Raw genomic sequence first — 23,732 nt, forward strand, 5'->3', positions numbered from 1 at the left:
GGGCTGGGATCTGGGGATCACATTGTAATGGACTGGGATCTGTGATCACATTGTAATGGGCTGGGATCTGGGGATCACATTGTAATGGGCTGGGATCTGGGGATCACATTGTAATGGACTGGGATCTGTGATCACATTGTAATGGACTGGGATCTGTGATCACGTTGTAATGGATCTGGGGATCACATTGTGATGGACTGGGATCTGGGGATCACATTGTAATGGACTGGCACCTGTGATCATGTTGTAATGGACTGGGATCTGGGGATCACATCGTAGTGAATTGGGATCTGGGAATCGCACTGCAATGAGTTGGGATCTGGGGATCACATTGTAGTGATTTGGGATCTGAGGATTACACTGCAATGTGTTGGGATCCGAGGATCGCACGGCAGTGAGTTGGGATCTGATGATCGCACGGCAATGAGTTGGGATCTGATGATCGCACGGCAATGAGTTGGGATCTGGGGATCACATTGTAATCATAGAAATCATAGAAACCCTACAGTGCAGAAGGAGGCCATTCGGCCCATCGAGTCTGCACCGACCACAATCCCACCCAGGCCCTACCCCCACATATTTACCCACTAATCCCTCTAACCTACGCATCTTAGGGGCAATTTTTTTTTAACCTGGCCAATCAACCTAACCCGCACATCTTTGGACTGTGGGAGGAAACCGGAGCACCCGGAGGAAACCCACGCAGACACGAGGAGAATGTGCAAACTCCACACAGACAGTGACCCGAGCCGGGAATCGAACCCGGGACCCTGGAGCTGTGAAGCAGCAGTGCTAACCACTGTGCTACCGTGCCGCCCCTAATAATTGATGATCCCCGGATCATTGGGATCTTCATCAGATCCCAACTCATTGCCGTGCGATCATCAGATCCCAACTCACTGCCGTGCGATCCTCAGATCCCAAATCACTACAATGTAATGAAAACAAAACAGAAAATGCTGGAAAATCTCAGCGGGTCTGACAGCATCTGTGGGGAGAGAATAGAGCAAATGTTTTGGGTTGAGATCTGGGGTTACATTGTAATAAATTGGAATGTGGGGATCACATTGCAATGGGTTGGTGTCCATGGGATGGTATTGTAATGGGTTGGGATCTCAATATTTGTGATCTGGAGATTACATTGCAGTGAGTTGAGTTCTGGGGTCACATTGCAATGTTTTGGGATTTGGGGTGTCACAATGTAGTGAGTTGGGATCCGGTGATCATCTATAAAAACATACATATAAATTAGAAGCAGGAGTAGGCCATTCGGCCCTTCGAGCCTGCTCCACCATTCATTTTGATCATGGCTGATCATCAAATTCAATATCCTGATGCCCCCCCCCCCCCATATCCCTTGAGCCTCAAGAGCTAATTTCTTCTTGACAAAGTTTTGGCCTCGACTACTTTGTGTGGGAGTGAATTCCACACATTCACCATCCTCTGGGTGAAGAAATTTCTCTTCATGTCAGTTCTAAAAGGTTTATCCCTTATCCTATTGGGATCATTCTTTCTGAATCTACCCTGTCTCACCCTGTTAGAATTTTATAAGTTTCTATGCGATCCCCCCTCACTCTTTTAAACTCCAATGAATATAACCCTAACCGACTTAGTTTCTCCTCATATGACAGACCTGCCATCCCAGGAATCAGCCTGGTAAACCTTCACTGTACTCCCTCTATAGCAAGGACATCCTTCCTCAGATATAGAAACCAAAACTGCACACAATACTCCATGTGTGGCCACACCAACACCCTCTACAATTACAGTAAAACACCCCTATTGCTATTCATAAATCCACTTGCTATGACAGCCAACATACCATTTGCCTTCTTTACTGCCAGCTGTACCTGCACACTTACTTTCAGCGACTGATGCACAGGACACCTAGATCTCACTGAGTATCCACTACTCACAGCACTAACTCAGTTAATGTAGGGCGTTGGGGAGAGTTATAGAACAAAGAGATGTAAGGTTACAGGTTCATAGCTCTTTGAATGTGGAGTCACAAGAAGGCATTCAGCATGCCTGGTTTCATTGGTCAGAACATTGAATACAGGAGTTGGGACGTCTTGTTGAAGTTGTATGATACATTGGTAAGGCCACACTTGGAATACTGCGTACAGTTCTGGTCACCCTATTATAGAAAGGATATTATTAAACTAGAAAGAGTGCAGAAAAAATTTACTAGGATGCCACTGGCCGGGACTTGATGGTTTGAGTTATAAGGAGAGGCTGGGACTTTTTTCCCTGGAGCGTAGAAGACTTGGGGTGATCTTATAGAGCTCTATAAAATACTAAGGAGCATTGATGAGGTACATAAGAACATAAGAAATAGGAGCAGGAGTAGGCCATCTAGCCCCTCAAGCCTGCTCCACCATTCAATAAGATCATGGCTGGTCTGATAGTGGGTTCAGTTCCACTTAGCCGCCCGCTCCCCATAACCCTTAATTCCCTAAATGATTAAAAATCTATCGATTTGTGACTTAAACACATTTAACGAGGTAGCCTCTACTGCTTCATTGGGCAGAGAATTCCAAAGATTCACTACCCTCTGGGAGAAGAAGTTCCTCCTCAACTCTGTTCTAAATTGACTCCCCCGTATTTTGAGGCTATGCCCCCTAGTGCTTGTTTCCATTGTAAGTGGAAATAACCTCGCTGCTTCTACTCTGTCTAGCCCCTTCATTATCTTATATGTATCTATAAGATCTCCCCATAACCTTCTAAACTCGATAGATAGTCAACATCTCTTATCAATGGTAGGGGAGTCTAAAACTAGAGGGCATAGGTTTAAGATGAGAGGAAGAGATACAAAAGGGTCCAGAGGGGCATTTTTTTTCATACAGAAGGTTGAGTGTCTGGAACGCACTGCCAGAGGTAGTAGTAAGAGGTGGGTACAAAATTGCCTTTTAAAAAGCATTTAGACAGTTATATGGGTAAGATGCGTACAGAGGGATATGGGCCAAATGCAGGCAATTGGGACTAGCTTAGTGGTAAAAACTAGGTGGCATGGACAAGTTGGGCCGAAGGGCCTGTTTCCATGCTGTAAACCTCTATGACCCGTCCGACGGGTCATTCAGTCTCAAAACGTTGACTCAATAATCTGCCTTCCTATTTTTGCTACCTAAGTAGATAACCTCACATTTATCCACATTATACTGCATTTGCTATGCATATGCCCACTCACTTCACCTGTCTAAATCACGCTGAAGCATCTCTGCATCTTCCTCACAGCTCACCCTCCCATCCAACTTCGTATTATCAGTAAATTTGGAAATAAAACATTTAGTTCCCTTGTCCAAATCATTAATATATAATGTGAACAATTGGGTCCTAGGACAGATCCCTGCATTCCCCACTAGTCACTTCCTGCCAATCAGAAAAAGACCCATTTATTCCAACTCTTTGCTTCCTGTCTGCTAACCAGCTTTCTATCCATCTTAAGACACTAACTGTAAGCCTATGCGCTTTAACTTTACATAGTAATCTGTTATGTGAGACCTTGTGAAGAGCTGTCTGAAAGTCTACATAGGCCACCTCCACCAGTTCTTCCTGATCAATTCTCCTAATTACATCAAATAGATTCATCAAGCATGATTTCCCTTTAGTAAATCCATGCTGACTTTGTCTGATTATACCACTACTTTCCAAATGCTGAGTTATGAAATCCTTGATAATGGACTCTAGCAACTTCCCCAGTACTGATGTTAGACTCACTGGTCTATAGTTAGTTCCCTGTTTTCTCTCTACCTCCCTTTTTGAATAGTGGGCTTACATTTGCTACCCTTTAATTTGTAGGAACCATTCCAGAGTTCAAATAAGTTTGGAAAATGACCACCAATGAAGGTACTATTTCTAGGGCCACTTCTTTAAGTACTCTGGGATGAAGATTTATTAGGCCCTGGATTGCCTCCAATCCCATTAATTTCACACTGCAATAGAACATAGAACAGTACAGCACAGAACAGGCCCTTCGGCCCACGATGTTGTGCCGAGCTTTATCTGAAACCAAGATCAAGCTATCCCACTCCCTATCATCCTGGTGTGCTCCATGTGCCTATCCAATAACCGCTTAAATGTTCCTAAAGTGTCTGACTCCACTATCACTGCAGGCAGTCCATTCCACACCCCAACCACTCTCTGCGTAAAGAACCTACCTCTGATATCCTTCCTGTATCTCCCACCACGAACCCTATAGTTATGCCCCCTTATAATAGCTCCATCCACCCGAGGAAATAGTCTTTGAACGTTCACTCTATCTATCCCCTTCATCATTTTATAAACCTCTATTAAGTCTCCCCTCAGCCTCCTCCGCTCCAGAGAGAACAGTCCTAGCTCCCTCAACCTTTCCTCATAAGACCTACCCTCCAAACCAGGCAGCATCCTGGTAAATCTCCTCTGCACTCTTTCCAGCGCTTCCACATCCTTCTTATAGTGAGGTGACCAGAACTGCACACAATATTCCAAATGTGGTCTCACCAAGGTCCTGTACAGTTGCAGCATAACCCCACGGCTCTTAAACTCCAACCCCCTGTTAATAAAAGCTAACACACTATAGGCCTTCTTCACAGCTCTATCCACTTGAGTGTCAACCTTTAGAGATCTGTGGATATGAACCCCAAGATCTCTCTGTTCCTCCACAGTCTTCAGAACCCTACCTTTGACCCTGTAATCCACATTTAAATTAGTCCTACCAAAATGAATCACCTCACATTTATCAGGGTTAAACTCCATTTGCCATTTTTCAGCCCAGCTTTGCATCCTATCTATGTCAAATAGTTTGGTCTACATTGCAATAGTTGCGATCTGGGCATTACGCAAACCAGCCTCCCGTCCATTGACTCCATCTACACTTCCCGCTGCCTCGGAAAAGCAGCCAGCATAATCAAGGATCCCACGCACCCTGGACATACTCTCTTCCGCCTCACTTCCACCCTCTTCCATCGGGAAGAAGATACAGAAGTCTGAAAACACATACCAACCAACTCGAGAACAGTTTCTTCCCTGCTGTTATCAGACTTTTGAATGGTCCTATCACACATTAAACTGAACTTTCTCTTTACCTTATCAGTAACTGTAACACTATATTCTGTATCCTCTCCTTTCCTTCTCGCCTATGTCTTGCATGAACGGGATGCTTTGCATAGCGCACAAGAATTTCATTGTATCCCAATACATGTGACAATCAATTCAATTCAATTCAAATAGTGGGAATCTGGATATCACACCGCAATTGTTGGGATCAGGAGATCACATTGCAATGAATTGGTGTGGCAGGGATGACATTGCAGTGAGTTGGGATCTTGGGGGAGTTACATTGTAGTGTGTTCAGATCTGGGGTTGTTTTATGTTGTGCCATTAAGAGGCCAAGAAGTTTGCATGATTGGAACAGTAACTGTTGATTAGTAACACTTAACATATATACCGGATGCAGCCCTGACTAGGTGCTATCTTCATGCTGACTTTGACCAGACTAACCATTACCCTCCCATGTGAATCTCTACATCACAACGTGGGCGGTACTGTTTCCTCTGTCTAATTTTAACCCTCACAGTCCTGAACACCCTAATACTAAAACTATCTCTTCACAAAAGGTATTGACAATATTTACATGCTGAGCAAGATAAGAGCCCATGGTGTCAGAGGCAAGGTACTCACATGGATAGAAAATTGGCTGACTGGCAGAAGGCAGAGAGTGGGGATAAAGAGGTCCTTTTCAGGATGGCAGCTGGTGACTAGTGAAGTTCCACAGGGCTCAGTGTTAGGATGACAACTTTTCACTTTATACATCGATGATCTAGATGAAGGAACTGAGGGCATTGTGACTAAGTTTGCAACAAATATCAAAGATAGGCGAAGGTCGTATATTAAGGAAGTGCGGAGGTTGCAGAAGGAGTTGGACAGGTTAGGAGAGTGGACAAAGAAGTGGCAGATAGAATACAATATGGGAAAGCGTGAGGTTATGCACTTTGGTAGGAAGAATAGAGGCGTAGACTATTTTCTAAAGGGGGAAAGAATTCAGAAATCGGAAGCACAGGGGGACTTGGGAGTCCTAGTTCAGGATTCTCTTAAGGTTAGTTTGACTTGGTAGTTAGGAAGACAAATGTAATGCTAGCATTCATTTCAAGAGGACTAGAATACAAAAGAAGGGAGGTACTGCTGAGGCTAAATAAGGCTGTGGCCAGACCAAATTTGGAATATTGCAAGCAATTTTGGGCCCCGTATCTAAGGAAGGATGTGCCGGCATTGGAGAGGGTCCAGAAGAGGTTCATGAGAATGATCCCGGGTATGAAAAGATTGATGTATGAGAAGTGTTTGAGGACTCTGGGTCTGTACTCGATGGAGTTTTGAAGGATGAGGGAGATCTCATTGAAACTTAGAGAATACTAAAAGACCTGGATAGAGTGGACGTGGGGAAGATATTTCCATTAGTAGGAGAGACTAGGATACGAGCGAGGGCAGACCCTCAGGATAAAGGGACGACCTTTTAGAGTCATAGAGGTTTACAGCATGGAAACAGGCTCTTCGGCCCAACTTGTCCATGCTGCCCTTTTTTTTTTAAGCCCCTAAGCTAATCCCAATTGCCCGCATTTGGCCATATCCCTCTATAACCATCGTACCCATGTAACTATCTAAATGCTTTTTAAAAGATAAAATTGTCCCGCCTCTACTACTACCTCTGGCAGCTTGTTCCAGACATTCACCACCCTCTGTGTGAAAACATTGCCCCTCTGGACACTTTTGTATCTCTCACCTTAAAAGAACCAAGATGAGGAGGAATTTCTTCAGCCAGAGGGTGGTGAATCTATAATTCATTGCCACAGAAAGCTTTGGAGGCCAGGTCATTGAGTATATTTAAGATAGAGATAGATAGGTTCTTGATTGGTAAGGGGATCAAAGGTTATGGAGAAAAGGTGGGAGAATGGGGTTGAGAAACTTATCAGCCATGATTGAATGGCGGAGCAGACCCGATGGGCCAAATGGCCTAATTCTGTTCCTTTATCTTAAGATCGTATGCTGCTACTCCCCTCTCCCATCCCACCAAGCCTTTGACTTTACAAATTCAGACAATCTGGAGGCTTAACAACTCTTCCAGATTTTATTCTTTTCAAATTTGGAGGAGTGGTAGTCTCAACTGCTTTGGGTTGACGTTGTTGGTCTGGAGTTGAAGTTGTTATACTTGGTGTTTCAAATACTTGGGTGGCTACATGGAGTTTGTCTAAATGCATGAGGAGAAGACTTCACCTGTTCTGTTTGCTTGTGCCTTCTGGGGTATGTGTCAAGTAAGACTGACATTGATCTTCATCCCTCAGGACAATGACCTCTTTTGACGTCTCTGATCTAAACCTTGAAACCTCTGCATGTTTCTAGTACAATACCTCCTCTTGGAAGTGGAAACTTGTTGCTGTATTTAGAACTGTTCTCAGTCCTGAACCTTGAGGGAGTTCCTGACTGCCAAGCCTGGGATCGTGGGAAGTTGAGAATGAAGTTTTCTGTCCACAATCAGTAAGGATAGGCAACAACACCTCCTCCATGATCATCCTCAACACTGGTGCTCCACAAGGCTGTGTTCTCAGCCCCCTACTATACCCCTTATACACAGATAATTGTGTGGGCAAATTCTGCTCCAACTCGATTTTCAAGTTTGCTGACGACACCACCGTAGTGGGTCGGATCTCAAACAATGATGAGACAGAGTACAGGAATGAGATAGAGAATCTGGTGAACTGGTGCAACGACAATAATCTCTCCCTTAATATCAACAAAACGAAGGAGATTGTCATCGATTTCAGTAAGTGTAGTGGAGAACATGCCCCTGTCTACATCAATGGGAACGAAGTAGAAATGGTCGAAAGCTGCCTCGGCAAAGCAGCCAGCATAATTAAGGAACCCACGCACCCCAGACATTCTTTCTTGCACCTTCTTCGGTTGGGAAAAAGATACAAAAGTCTGAGGTCACGAACTAACCGACTCAAAGAACAAAGAAGAACAACGAAAATTATAGCAAAGGAACAGGCCCTTCGGCCCTCCAAGCCTGCACCGATCGTGCTGCCCGACTGAACTAAAACCCCTTACCTTTCCGGGGATCATATCCCTTTATTCCTATCCCATTCATGTATTTGTCAAGACGTCCCTTAAATGTCATTATCGTATCTGCTCCCCCGGCAGCGAGTTCCAGGCACCCACCACCCTCTGTGTAAAACACTTGCCTCATACATCTCATTTAAACCTTGCCCCTCGCACCTTAAACTTATATCTCCTCGTAATTGACTCTTCCAATTGACTATCCACTCTGTCCATGCCCCTCATAATCTTGTAGACTTCTATCAGGTCGCCCTCAACCTTCGTCTTTCCAGTGAGAACAAACCAAGTTTCTCCAACCTCTCCTCATAGCTAATGCCCTCCATACCAGGCAACATCCTGGTAAGTCTTTTCTGTACCCTCTCCAAAGCCTCCACATCCTTCCGGTAGTGTGGCGACCAGAATTGAACACTATATTCCAAGTGTGGCCTAACTAAGGTTCTATAAAGCTGCAACATGACTTGCCAATTTTTAAACTCAATACCCCGGCTGATGAAGGCAAGCATGCCTTATGCCTTCTTGACTACCTTCTTCACCTGCATTGCCACTTTCAGTGACCTGTACACCTAGATTCCTCTGCCTATCAATACTCTTAAGGGTTCTGCCATTTACTGTATACTTCCTATCTGTATTAGACCTTCCAAAATGCATTACCTCACATTTGCCCAGATTAAACTCCATCTGCCATCTCTCCGCCCAAGTCTCCAACTGATCTATATCCTGCTGTATCCTCTGATGGTCTCATCGCTATCCGCAAATCCACCAACCTTTGTGTCATCCGCAAACTTACTAATCAATCCAGTTACATTTTCCTCCAAATCATTTATATATATTACAAACAGCAAAGGTCCCAGCACAGATCCCTGAGGAACACCACTTGTCACAGCCCTCCATTCAGAAATGCACCCTTCCACTGCTACCCTCTGTCTTCTATGATCGACATGATGTGGAGATGCCGGCGTTGGACTGGGGTAAACACAGTGCGTGGCTTTTGCTACCAAATAAACCTGTTGGACTTTAACCTGGTCTTTCTATGATTGAGTCAGTTCTGTAACCGCCTTGCCAGCTCACCTCTGTTCCCATGCGACTTCACCTTCTGCACCAATCTGCCATGAGGGACCTTGTCAAAGGCCTTACTGAAGTCCATGCAGACAACATCCACAGCCCTACCCTCATCAATCATCTTCGTCACTTCCTCGAAAAACTCGATCAAGTTAGTGAGGCATGACCTCCCCTTCAGAAAACCTCAAGAACAGCTTCTTCCCTGCTGCCATCAGACGTTTGAATGGACTTACTTCGCATGAAGTTGATCTTTCTCTACACCCTAGCTATGACTGTAACACTACATTCTGCACTCTCTCCTTTCCTTCTCAATGAACGGTATGCTTTGTCTGTATAGCGCGCAAGAAACAATACTTTTCACTGAATACTAATACATGTGACAATAATAAATCAAATCAAGTCAAAATCAAATCAGTGCCTCTGATAAAGCTAATCCACAGTGTAGTAGGTGGATCTATATGTAAAAAGCACAATTGCAAGATGTCATTTTTCTTTAGTGGATTTTACTAGAACGTACTCCTTTCCAATTCACTGTTAGTTTGCGAAGGTGTTGAAATCCATAATTTCTGGCAGAATGAATGAAGTCTGCATTATTGTGGGCTGTGTTGGACACCACTTGGTTTGATGGATCACGCCACCAAGCCATGGGTCATGATTTCTTTCGACAACAAAATGACCAACTCTGATTCACTTCAATCCACTGTGAGAGGTTGTCATTAATGAGGAAAATAACTTGGTGTAAGTGAATAGATCCATTCCCAAACTTTTGCACAGTGTGGTAGGGAGCTGTATAGGGAAAGGGAGCTCTGGTCTGGTTTGTCAGTACACAGACTTGGCAGTTTAATTTCTGGTCACCACATTGCAGAATGGGCTCGTGTTCCGCACGTTGTGATGCTCTAGTGGCCTTGGTGGATTAGTTGTAGAATCTCTGGCTGGAGTGAGACAGGTATGTGTAACCGCTCACCATACACTAGTAGATCATCATACACAGTTGTTGTCCAACCTTTCAGGCAGTACTGATGGATGAGGATTTATTCTTCATTTATCCTGACATATCTGTGGAAGCCTTTTGGAGCTCACCGACACTTGTGTTGTCACGAACTGGGAATATGACGCGTGGTTGTAAACCAGAATGATGATTGGTTGTGGTGGTGGACAGTGTGTTTGCAGTTGTTTGATGCTTCCTCTGGGCATACATTGGCTTGCATGTAAAACATGAAATGCAAGTGGAATTTCAGAATTCTGGGGGGCATCCTTGTCAGATCCTTCTTGTCCAATAGTGAGACGAGTGGATTGGAATTATTCTCGCTGATCACTTTCAGCCCAACAATATATGTCAGACTCCTATTTATTGACAATAGCTCAGTCTTCAACACTATTATTCCCACGAAACTTACCTCCAAACTCCGTGGTCTGGGCCTCGGTCCCTCCCTCTGCGACTGGATCCTGAACTTCCTAACTCACAGACCACAATCAGTCAGGATAGGCAACAACACCTCCTCCACGATCATCCTCAACATCGGTGCCCCACAAGGCTGTGTTCTCAGCCCCCTACTATACTCCTTATACACCTATGACTGTGCGGCCAAATTCCTGTACAATTCGATTTTCAAGTTTGCTGACAACACCACCGTAGTGGGTCGGATCTCAAACAATGACGAGACAGAGTACAGGAATGAGATAGAGAATCTGGTGAACTGGTGCGGTGACAATAATCTCTCCCTCAATGTCAACAAAATGAAGGAGATTGTCATCGACTTCAGGAAGCGTAAAGGAGAACATGCTCCTGTCTACATCAATGGGGACGAAGAAGAAAGGGTCGAGAGCTTCAAGTTTTTAGGTGTCCAGATCACCAACAACCTGTCCTGGTCCCCCCAATGCCGACACTATAGTTAAGAAAGCCCACCAAAGCCTCTACTTTCTCAGAAGACTAAGGAAATTTGGCATGCCAGCTACGACTCTCACTAGCATTTACAGGTGCACCATAGAAAGCATTCTTTCTGGTTATATCACAGCTTGGTATGGCTCCTGATCTGCCCAAGACCGCAAGGAACTACAAAAGATCGTGAATGTAGCCCAATCCATCACGCAAACCAGCCTCCCATCCATTGACTCTGTCTAAACCTCCTGCTGCCTCGGCAAAGCAGCCAGCATAATTAAGGACCCCATGCACCCCGGACATTCTCTCTTCCACCTTCTTCCGTCGGGAAAAAGATACAAAAGTCTGAGGTCACGTACCAGCCGACCCAAGAACAGCTTCTTCCCTGCTGCTGCTGAATGGACTTACCTCGCCATTGATCTTTTTCAACACTCTAGCTATGACTGTAACACTACATTCTGCACTCTCTCATTTCCTTCTCTATGAATGGTATGCTTTGTCTGTATAGCACGCAAGAAACAACACTTTTCACTGTATGTTAATACATGTGACAATAATAAATCAAATCAATATAATCAGAGAACTACGTTACTGCCTTGGGCCCTTTTTCAGTAACTGCATACCACATCTTTGTGTCTGACAGACTCCTAGACATATGATACACTGGTTGGTGGGATCTATCCACCTGAAATAGGAGCCGAACTGCCCCTTGTCCTGTTGATGAAGCATCTGCTGTGACTGTAGTTATGATGTGGAGATGCCGGCGTTGGACTGGGGTAAACACAGTAAGAAGTTTAACAACACCAGGTTAAAGTCCAACAGGTTTATTTGGTAGCAAAAGCCACACAAGCTTTCGAGGCTCTCAGCCCCTAAGGGGCTTAGAGCCTTGAAAGCTTGTGTGGCTTTTGCTACCAAATAAACCTGTTGGACTTTAACCTGGTGTTGTTAAACTTCTTACTGTGACTGTAGTTGGCAGTGATGTGCTCTTGTCATGAGCCAGGCAATCTGTGGAGAGAAGCATGTCTTTGACCTGCTCAGGCCATGCATTTCAACACTATGCTTGGGTATTTTGAGAAGATGTCACAGAGGTTTTATGACCTGTGGCAGGTTGGACAGAAATTTAATCAGCTGGTACACCTTGCTTAGAAAATCTTGGGGTTCTGGAATGGGTGGACAGGGTAAAGAAGTGACTAATTTTCTTCATTTTGTCTGACTCCGCCATGATGCCATTTAAAATTTATTTATTAGTGTCACAAGTAGGCTTACATTAACACTGCGATCAAGTTACTGTGAAAATCCCCTGGTCACTACACTGGCGCCTGGTTGGATACACTGAGGGAGAATTTAGCATGGCCAATGCATCTAACCAGCATGTCTTTCGGAAGAAACCAGAACACCTGGAGGAAACCTATGCAGACACGGGGAGAATGTGTAGACTTTGACAATGGTTTCATGGTCATCAGTAGACTCTTAATTCCAGATATTTTTAGTTGAATTCAAATTCCACCATCTGGCGTGGCCAGGATTCGAACCTGGGTCCCCAGAACATGAACTGAGTTTCTGGAATAATAGTCTAGCGATAATACCACTAGGCCATCGTCGCCCCCCCGCCCCCCCCCCCCCCCCGCCCCATCCTTTCTTCTGCTGACGAAAAATGCAAAATGGGATTAGTCAAAGCCTGTACAGAAAGTTTTAATGAATGCAAGCTAGAGTTCACTTCTGCTAAAGTTCTGGCACATTTCAGTGAAAAATTGCCTGTCAGCTAGGCTTGTGATGCATCTGGAAATGGTGTTGGAGTTGTCATAAGACACAGGAAGTGAAGTGGGCCATTTGGTCCATCAAGTCTGCTCCAGCATTCAATGAAATCATGGCTGATCTGACATCTGGGTGGCACAGTGGTTAGCACTACTGCCTCACAGCTAGGGACCCAAGTTCGATTCCCGGCTTGGGTCAGTATCTGTGTGGAGTTTGCATGTTCTCCCTGTGTCTGCGTGGGTTTCCTCCGAATACTCTGTTTCCTCCCACAGCCTGAAAGACGTGCTGGTTAGGTGCATTGACCCGAACAGGTGCCGGAGTGTGGTGACTCAGGGAATTTCACAGTAACTTCATTGCAGTAAGCCTTACTTGTGACTAATAAATTAACTTTACTTTTTAATCCTCAACCCCACTTTCCTGCCTTATCCTAATAACTCTTGATTCCCGTACTGATCAAAAATCTGTCTTGAAAATACTTAACCGAGCCTCTAACAGTAAAGAATTCCACAGATTCTGAATGAAGAAAGAACAAAGAACAGTACAGCACAGGAACAGGTCCTTCAGCCCTTCAAGCCTGCGTCGATCACGTTGTCCTATCTAGACCAACCGCTTGTATCCCTCTATTCCCCATCTGTTCATGTGTCTATCTAGATAAGTCCACCATCGCTAATGTATCTACCTCAACCACCTCACTTGGCAGTGCATTCCAGGCCCTCATCACTCTCTGTGTAAAAAACTTCTTCCGCACATCTCCACTGAACCTTCCCCCCCTTACCTTGAACTTGTGCCCCCTTGTAATTGTCATTTCTGCCCTGGGAAAAAGCCTCCAATTCTTCACCCTATCCACGCCCCTCATAATTTTATAAACTTCTATCAGGTCGCCTCTCAGTCTCCATCATTCCAGGGAGAACAACCCCAGTTTACCCAATCTCTCCTCATAGCTAATACCCTCCATACCAGGCAACATCCTGGTAAACCATTTCCGTACTCTCTCCAAAGCCTCCACATCCTTCTGGTAGTGTGGTGACCAGAATTGGACACAGTATTCCAAATGTGGCCTAACGAACATTTTATACAACTGTAACATAATTTGCCAACTTTTATACTTGATGCCGCGTCCAATGAAGGCAAGCGTGCCGTATGCTTTCTTCACCACCTTTTCCACCTGTGCTGCCACTTTTAAGGAACTATAGACCTGCACACCCAGATCTCTCTCTGTGTGTCTATGCTTCTGATGGTTCTGCCATTTATTTTATAGCTCCCACCAGAATTGGACTACCAAAATGCATTACCTTGCATTATCCAGATTAAATTCCATCTGCCATTTCTCCGCCCAATTTTCCAGCCTATCTATATCCTGCTGTATTCTCTGACAATCTTCATCACTATCCGCAACTCCAGCAATCTTAGTATCATCCGCAAACTTGCTAATCGGACCAGATATGTTTTCTTCCAAGTCACCTATATATATTACGAACAGCAGAGGTCCCAGCACTGATCCCTGCGAAACACCACTAGTTACAGACCTCCATTCAGAAAAACACCCTTCCACCGCTACCCTGTTTTTCTATGGTCAAGCCAGTTCTGAATCTATCTAGCTAGTTCACCCCGATCCTGTGTGATTTAATCTTTTGCACCAGCCTGCCGTGAGGGACCTTGTCAAATGCCTTACTAAAGTTCATGTAGACAACATCCACAGCCCTTCCCTCGTCAATCATTTTTGTCACCTCCTCAAAAAACTCAACTAAATTAGTGAGACATGACCTCCCTCGTACAAAACCCATGCTGTCTGTCGAGAATAAAACCATTCAGTTCCAAATGTGTATAGATCCTATCTCTAAGAATCTTCTCCAACAATTTCACTATCACTGACGTCAAGCTCACTGGCCTATAATTGCCCGGGTTATCCTTGCTACCCTTCTTAAATAACAGGACAACATTGGCTAACCTCCAATCCTCTGGGACCTCACCTGTGGCCAATGAGGAAACAAAGATTAGAGGCCCAGCAATCTCATCTCTCGTCTCCCTCAGGAATCTGGGATAGATGCCATCTGGCCCTGGGGATTTGTCTACCATAATGCTTTTTAATTCACCTAACACTTCCTCTCTCGTAATGGTGACTTATTCTAAAGGGTTTACACACCCCTCCGAGACACCATCAATTGATGTATCCCTCTCCTTTGTGAATACCGATGCAAAGTACTCATTAAGGATCTCACCACTTCCTTTGGTGCTACACATAATTTCCCTCCTTTGTCCTTGAGTGGACCAACTCTTTCTCTAGCTACCCTCTTGTTCCTAATATATGCATAAAATGCCTTAGTATTCGCCCTTAATTCTGCCTGCCAAGGACATTTTGTGACCTCTTTTTGCCCTCATAACTCCCTGTTTGAGCTCTATTCTACTTTCTCTGTATTCTTCAAGTGCTTTATCTGTTTTTAGTTGCCTAGATCTCATGTATGCATCCTTTTTCTTTTTGACTAGATTTGCAATTTCCCTGGTCAGTCACGGTTCCTGAATCCTGCCTTTCCTTTCCTTCTTTTTCGCAGGCAGGTGCCTGTCCTGCACTCCGATCAACTGCTCCTTAAAAGACTCCCACAATGCAAAAATGGATTTACCCTCAAACAGCATCTCCCAAACAACAGCTTCCAAATCCTGCCTAATCTGGTTGTAGTTAGCCTTCCCCCAATTTAGCACCTTAACCCTCGGACAACACTCGTCCTTTTCCATCAGTATCCTAAAGCTTACAGAACTGTGGTCACTGTTCGCCACATGTTCCATCCTCTGCAACTTTGATGACCAGGCCGGGCTCATTCCCTAGTACCAGGTCCAGTACTAGGACTAGCCGGACTATCCACAGATTGTTCCAAAAAACCTTCCTGGACACACTTTACAAATTCCTCACCATCCGGACTCCTGGCCTGAAGGGATTTCCTGTCAATATGAGGAAAATTGAAGTCACAACTAAAACAACCCTATTATTTCTACATCTGTCCAGAATCTGCTTAGATATATGTTCTTCAACTTCCCGTGGGCTGTTGGAAGGGCTGTTGTAGTACACCCCCATCATAGTGACTGCCTCCTTCCTGTTTCTGAGTTCTACCCACAGTGTCTCATTACATGATTCTCCCAAGGTATCCTCCCTCAGTACAGCTGTAATATGTTCCCTAACCAGTATTGGAACACCCCCACCTCTTTTACCTTCACCTCTGTCTTGCTTAAAACACTTATAACCTGGAAAGTTCTCATCTCTGTCTTAAATGGTCAACCCCACATCCTCTCAGCATCTATCCTGTCAAGCCCCCGGAGAATCGTATATGGCTCAATAAGAACAAAGAACAATACAGCACAGGAACAGCCCCTTCGGCCCTCCAAGCCTGCGCCGCTCATGTGCCCAACTAGACCATGCGTTTGTGTCCCTCTATTCCCAGTCTGTTCATGTGGCTATCTAGATAAGTCTTAAACGATCCCAGCGTGTCCGCCTCATTCACCCTGCTTGGCAGTGCATTCCAGGCCCCCACAACCCTCTGTGTAAAATACGTCCCCCTGACATCTGTGTTGAACCTTGCCCCCCCTCACCTTGAACCCGTGACCCCTTGTGTTCGTCACCTCCGACCTGGGAAAAAGCTTCCCACTGTTCACCCTATCTATGCCTTTCATAATTTTATGCACCTCGATTAGGTTGCCCCATATCCTCCGTCTTTCCAGGGAGAACAACCCCAGTTTACCCAATCTCTCCTCATAGCTAAGACCCTCCATACCAGGCAACATCCTGGTAAACCTTTTCTGTACTCTCTCCAAAGCCTCCACGTCCTTTTGTTATTGTGGCAACCAGAACTGGACGCAGTATTCCAAATGTGGCCTAACCAACGTTCTATACAGCTGCAACATCATATGCCAACTTTTATATTCTATGCCCCGTCCAATAAAGGCAAGCATGCCATATGCCTTCTTGACCACCCTCTCCACCTGTGCTGCCACCTTTAAGGATCTGTGGACTTGTACACCCAGGTCCCTCTGTGTGTCTATACTCCTGATGGTTCTGCCATTTATTGTATAGCTCCCCCTTACATTAGATCAACCGAAATGCATGACTTCACATTTATCTGGATTAACTTCCATCTGCCATTTCTCCGCCCAATGTTCCAGCCTATCTATATCCTGCTGTATTCTCTGACAATGTTCATCACTATCTGCAACTCCAGCAATCTTTGTGTCGTCCGCAAACTTACTGATCACACCAGCTACATCTTCCTCCAAATCATTTATATATATCACAAACAGCAGAGGTCCCAGTACAGAGCCCTGCGGAACACCACTAGTCACAGACCTCCAACCGGAAAAAGACCCCTCCACTGTTACCCTCTGTCTTCTATGGCTAAGCCAGTTCTCCACCCATCTAGCTAGCTCACCTTTTATCCTGTGAGATTTAACCTTTTGCACCAGCCTGCCATGAGGGACCTTGTCAAACGCTTTACTAAAATCCATATAGACGACATTCACGGGCCTTCCCTTGTCAATCGTTTTTGTCACCTCCTCAAAAAACTCAACCAAATTTGTGAGGCATGACCTCCCTCATACAAAACCATGCTGTCTATCGCTAATGAGATTATTCAGTTCTAAATGCGCATATATCCTATCTCTAAGAATCTTCTCCAACAATTTCCCTACCATGGACGTCAAGCTCACCGGCCTATAATTACCCGGGTTATCCTTGCTACCCTTCTTAAATAACGGGACCACATTTGCTATCCTCCAATCCTCTGGGACCTCACCTGTGTCCAGTGAAGAGACAAAGATTTCTGTTAGAGGCCCAGCAATTTCATCTCTTGCCTCCCTGAGGAGTCTAGGATAGATGCCATCTGGCCCTGGGGATTTGTCTGTCTTAATGTTTCCTAAAAAACCTAACACTTCCTCCCTTGTAATTGAGATTTTTTCTAACGGGTCTACACATCTCTCTGAGACACTACCAGTCAACATGTCCCTCTCCTTTGTGAATACTGATACAAAGTATTCGTTTAGGATCTCTCCTACTTCCTTTGGTTCTGAGCATTATTCCCCTCCTTTGTCCCGGAGAGGCCCGATTCTTTCCCTAACAACCCTCTTGTTCCTAACGTATGTATAAAATGCCTTAGGATTCTCCTTAATCCTGTTTGCCAAGGACATTTTGTGACCCCTTTTTGCCCTTCTAACTCCCTGTTTGAGTTCTTATCTACTTTCTCTGTATTCCTCCAGTACTCCATCTGCTTTTAGCTGCCTGGACCTCATATATGCCTCTTTTTTCTTTTTGATTAGACCCACAATTTCACTGGTTATCCACGGCTCCCGAATCCTACCTTTCCTATCCTTCCTCTTTACAGGCACATGCCTATCCTGCAGTCCTATCAACTGCTCCTTAAAAGACTGCCACATGCCAGATGTGGATTCACCCTCGAACAGCCTCTCCCAATCAACAGCCACCAAATCCTGCCTAATCCGGCTGTAGTTAGCCTTCCCCCAATTCAGCACCTTACCCATAGGACAACACTCATCTTTTTCCATTACTATCCTAAAGTTTACAGAATTGTGGTCACTATTTGCCACATGTTCCCCTACTGAAACAATAAGGCTGCCTCTCATTCTTCTAAACTCCAATGAATACAGACCAAACCTACACAACCTCTCACATGGTCATCTTCTACCCATGTCCTGATGGCAGTGAAAGCCCCATTGCATACGCCTCATGTACTTTGTCCGAGACAGAACAGTACTATGTCCAAATTGAGAAAGAAGCTCTTGGTCTAATCTATGAAGTTAAGAAGTTGATTTTTTATTATTGTTACATGAATTGGAATGCAGTGAAAAGTATTGTTTCTTGTGTGCTATACAGACAAAATATACCCTTCATAGAGTACATATTAGAGAAGGAAAGTAAAGTTTATTTATTTGTTACAAGTAGGCTTACATTAACACTGCAATGAAGTTACTGTAAAAATCCCCTAGTCGCCACACTCCGGCACCTGTTCAGGTGCACTGAGGGGGAATTTAGCATGGCCAATGCACCCTAACCAGCACGTCTTTCAGAATGTGGGAGGAAACCAGAGCACCCGGAGGAAACCCACGCAGACGCAGAGAGAACGTGCAGATTCCGCACAAATCGTGACCCAAGCCAGGAATCGAACCCGAGTCCCTGGTGCTGTGAGGCAACAGTGAATCATAGAATTCCTATAGTGCGGAAAGAGGCCATTTGGCCCATCGAGTCTGTACTGACTACAATCACATTCAGGCCCTATTCCTATAACCCCACATATTTACCCTGCTAATCCCGCTGACACTAGGGTCAATTTAGCATGACCAATCAACCTAACCCGCACATTTTTGGACTGTGGGAGGAAACCGGAGCACTCGGAGGAAACCCACGCAGACACGGGGAGAATGTGCAAACTCCATATAGACAGTGACCCGAAGCCGGAATTGAACCTGGGTCTCTGGTGCTGTGAGGTAGCAGTGCTAACCACTGTGCTACTGTGTACCCAAGAATTCCACAGATGCTAACCATTTTCTGTTCAATATGACCTATCAACATCCTGGGGAGAAACTCAACTGTGCTGGCAGTGTAATTATCATGGCTACAAGAACATGTCAGAGGCTGGCAAGTAATTCACCTCCTGATTCCCCAGAGTCCGAACGAGGCACAAGTCAGCAGTGTGGTGGAATACTTTCCACTTGTCTAGATAAGTGCAACTCCAACAACACTCAAGAAGCTTGCCACAAAGCTGCCGGCTTGATTGACATCCCATTTACTCCCTCCACCACCGACGCACAGTAGCAGCAGTGTGTATCATCTACAAGATTCACTGCAGCAATTCACCAAGCTTCCATAAGACCATAAGATGTCGGAGAAGTAGTAGGCGGTTGGATCCATCAAGTCTGCTCCGCTATTCAATGACATCATGACTTCCTTCGGCAGCACCTTCCAAACCCATGACCTCTACCATCTAGTAGGGTAAGTGTAGCAAGCACATGGGCACACCACCACCTGGAAGTTTCCCTCCAAGTCACTCATCATCCTGAGTTGGAAATATCACCGTTCCTTCACTGTCATTGGGTCATTATTATTTAGTGTCAATCCTGCTTCTTGTAAGCATTTCAGGACAGTCTATTGTCATTTCCATCAGCAGTCCGAGCCAGAAAAGAACATCCTCCATATAGCAGATTAGTCCTTTCAGGCCTTCTAAAATGGCTGACAAGGCTGAAAGATCTCGGGTGCCAAGGTAATGTTAAAGGACAAACATTTGAAGCAGATAGAGTGTTGTGTTGTCTGTGGCTGGGGGAGTCCAGAGATCAGTTTCATTCTGGAGGACCTCACAAGTTTTAATAAAAACAGCAAGCACGTTTATTTTAGGTGTGCACTATATAAGCTCCAATCCCCAACTGCCGGCAGGCTGTGGAGGCCCTGGTGATGTCATGGAGTGATCATGTGACCATCATCTTAAAGGGACCATGCCACACATAGTAATTCCCCGAATACACAACATCCCACCCCTTTACATCTAAGCACCCCCCTGCGCTCGATCAATTGTGGAGGTGTTTATACTTGGCATCATCAACTGGTCAGCATTATGTCTCCAAACCAGTTCATCTTCGGTTTGGACCATGTTTGCTATGGGGCTAATTTGAGTCAAGACAATTGCAGGTACCCACATCTCCCGAGCAGTAAAGTGACTGTGCCAACACTCACTCCCCTTGGTGAAACAAACGCCATTTAGCTCGTGCTTGTCTCGTGGCTCCTTGCGACTGTTGGTTTCACTCCACTATCGCTGATGTCTCTTGGGGTGTTAACCGATCAAATGTTGTTCGAAGTTTCGTCTTCATGAGTAGCAATGTGGGTGAACTTTGTGTTGTCACATATGTAGTATTCTTGTATGATGCCAAAAAGCTTTTGAGACATTGGGTTCAAGAGCCTTGGTCTTGAGAAGCTTTCAGCGCATGTTGAAATCGTTCAGCTAACTCATTCATAGCTGGATGATAGAGTGCTGATTTGATAGGTGGGTTTGACAGCCTCGCTCGACTCGAGACCGGAAAGTCCCACCCGGGGTCAACAGGCTTTTCCATTGTCTGCCCCTCACCCACTCCGAATCCGTGGTGGGCAGGGCGGTTGAATTTCGGCGGATATGTTGGATACCATTCTCCTTGAGGTAATCTTCAAATTCTTACGATGCAAGAATCAGACAATTTGTTCTGGCTTGCCAAACCTTGCAAAGATCTCCTCCAGTTTCTTGATGGTTTCCTCCATGGTGGTGGATTTTATCGCAACCTCTCCTGTCCACTTAGAGCATACCTTGACTGTGACCAAGAGCATATTATTCCCAGGGCCACTTCCTTAAGTATTCTGAGACGAAGATCTAGTGCTTTCCTAACACTCCCTGTCATAGCTGACTCATCCAAACATCTGTTGTCCCTATTTCACCACACCAAGTCCTGCTTATCCATCAGGCTATCCTCACATATTGGCTTGCAATCCTTCATGACGACGAAATTAAAAATCTGCATTTTGAGATTAAATCCCTCCATTACCTATCGTGCTTTCAGATAGAAATGGCTCCCATTACACCGGTATCTTGAATTTAACATTTTTATTTTTGTGTTCATCTTCCTCCTATCTCCTCCCTTCACTGCCACCTTTGTAACCTTCTCCTCCATCCTAAAACAATTCTGTTGTCCCTATTTCGCCACGTGTCTGCTGTTTTTCCAAGATGGCCTCTTGTGCATTCCCAACATCCTTAGTTGCAGCATTAAGGCTGTTTCCCCCAGCTCTGGGGTTCCCTTCCCAAATCCCTCCACCTCTCTGTCCTTTATCCACACGTTGACCCAGTTTTTTGGCTACCCTCCCAAACTACTTCTTTGGTTTGATGTCTGTATTTATTTTAAAACATTGAATGTGTTATTGAATGGAGGTTGTTATTCCTACATGCATTTGAGATGATTTGCCCAGGATTCATGCCACCTGTGACATTCTAATGACAAGTTAACGTTTGTAACCCAGAAAAAAAAGATTTCTGAGGCAGCACCTTCTAAACCCACAGCCAGCACCAACGAGGAGAAGGATAGCAGGTCCATGGGAACAGCACCACCTAGGGGTTCCCCTCCAAATCACTCAGCATCCTGACTTGGAAATATATCACCGTGCCTTCACTGTCAATGGGCCCGATTTTACCAACAATTTGCACCCGTTTTCGGGCGCGAAATCGCGGTAAAGTCAAGTGTGAGGCCTTTATCGCGATCTGCACCTGTGTCCGAGCAAATCGCAACTTTACCGACACCCGCGAGTGGCGCAGATCTGTTCCGCGCCCGAATTGGGCGGTCCGACGATTTAAATGCATTAGCGTGGATTTAAATTGATTGAATTACCTGCCCGCCCAACTCTACCATCAATTCCCACTTTACCTTCTTCTGTTCCGTTCCGGATCCGTGCTTTTAGCGACCTGCGAAATAAAAATCCGAAGCCGACGCTGCAGCTTCCGAAGAACGGGGTCAGAGCCTGCAACGGCTCTCTGACCCAGATCATCCTCTGGGGAGGAGGGTCAGAGCATCCTCTGGGGGGGGGGGGGGGAGGAGGGAGGCAGGTCAGAGCGTCCTCTGGGAGGGGGAGGCGGGTCAAAGCATCCTCTGGGGGGGGGGAGGAGGAGGGAGGCGGGCCAGAGCATTCTCTGGGAGGGGGGGGGAGGAGGGAGGCGGGTCAGAGCATCCTCTGGGGGGGGGGAGGAGGGAGGCGGGCCAGAGCATTCTCTGGGAGGGGGGGGGAGGAGGGAGGCGGGTCAGAGCATCCTCTGGGGGGGGGGGGAGGAGGGAGGCAGGTCAGAGCATCCTCTGGGGGGGGGGGAGGGAGGCGGGTCAGAGCATCCTCTTGGGGGGGGGGAGGAGGGAGGCAGGTCAGAGCATCCTCTGGGGGGGGGAGGAGGGAGGCAGGTCAGAGCATCCTCTGGGGGGGGGGGAGGGAGGCGGGTCAGAGCATCCTCTGGGGGGGGGGGGGGAGGAGGGAGGCGGGTCAGAGCATCCTCTGGGGGGGGGGAGGGAGGTGGGTCAGAGCATCCTCTGGGGGGGGGGGGGGGCGGGGAGGAGGGAGGCAGGTCAGAGCATCCTCTGGGGGGGGAGGAGGGAGGCGGGTCAGAGCATCCTCTGGGGGGGGGGGAGGAGGGAGGCGGGTCAGAGCATCCTCTGGGGGGGGGAGGAGGGAGGCGGGTCAGAGCATCCTCTGGGGGGGGGGAGGGAGGCGGGTCAGAGCATCCTCTGGGGGGGGAGGAGGGAGGCGGGTCAGAGCATCCTCTGGGGGGGGGGGTGGGAGGCGGGTCAGACCATCCTCTGGGGGGGGAGGAGGGAGGCGGGTCAGAGCATTCTCTGGGGGGGGGGGGGGGGGGGAGTGCAGGGGGGGTCCGCTGTCACTCTGCAGCAGTCTAGACGGTGACCTTAACTTGTTAATTTTAAATATGTAAAACACGCAGAGAGCAATGTTGAGCTCAGTTACAATGCTGTGCTGGATAAAAAGCTTGGCAGTGGTCACCGTCGACACTCACACATGAAAACGTTTGGATGAGGCATCAAAAGGATTCCAGAATATTTGGAGCCATATTCCTCCAAATAGCAAGACACAGAACATAACAGGCACTAACTTCTAGACAGAAGAGCAAAATGCTGCACATTGGAAGTTAAAACAGAAAATTCTGGAAATACTCAGGCAACACGTACGGAGAGAGAAACTGAGTTAATGTTTCAGATGAAAGATCATGGACTTGAATCACTCCGGGAGGAGGGATTCGTTCCTCCGATGGGGAGGAGGGAGCGCCCGCAGAGTGGTAGCGGACCCCCCTCCTCCCCCCCCCCCCCCCCCCCCCGCCGGCGGCCCCGCAGAGATACATCTGACCTGCCTCCTCCTTCTCCCCCCCACCCCAGAGATACATCTGACCCGCCTCCTCCT

General features: G+C 46.3%; 1 protein-coding gene across 2 annotated transcripts in view; it reads left to right on the top strand.

Moving 5' to 3' along the window:
• The window catches only part of LOC144496049 (uncharacterized), a 140,191-nt gene that overhangs the window by 657 nt on the left and 115,802 nt on the right, over nucleotides 1–23,732 (top strand). The gene's annotated exons all lie outside the window — the stretch shown is intronic.

Source organism: Mustelus asterias, chromosome 7 (genome assembly GCF_964213995.1).
Source record: "Mustelus asterias chromosome 7, sMusAst1.hap1.1, whole genome shotgun sequence".
Classification (NCBI taxonomy): domain Eukaryota; kingdom Metazoa; phylum Chordata; class Chondrichthyes; order Carcharhiniformes; family Triakidae; genus Mustelus; species Mustelus asterias.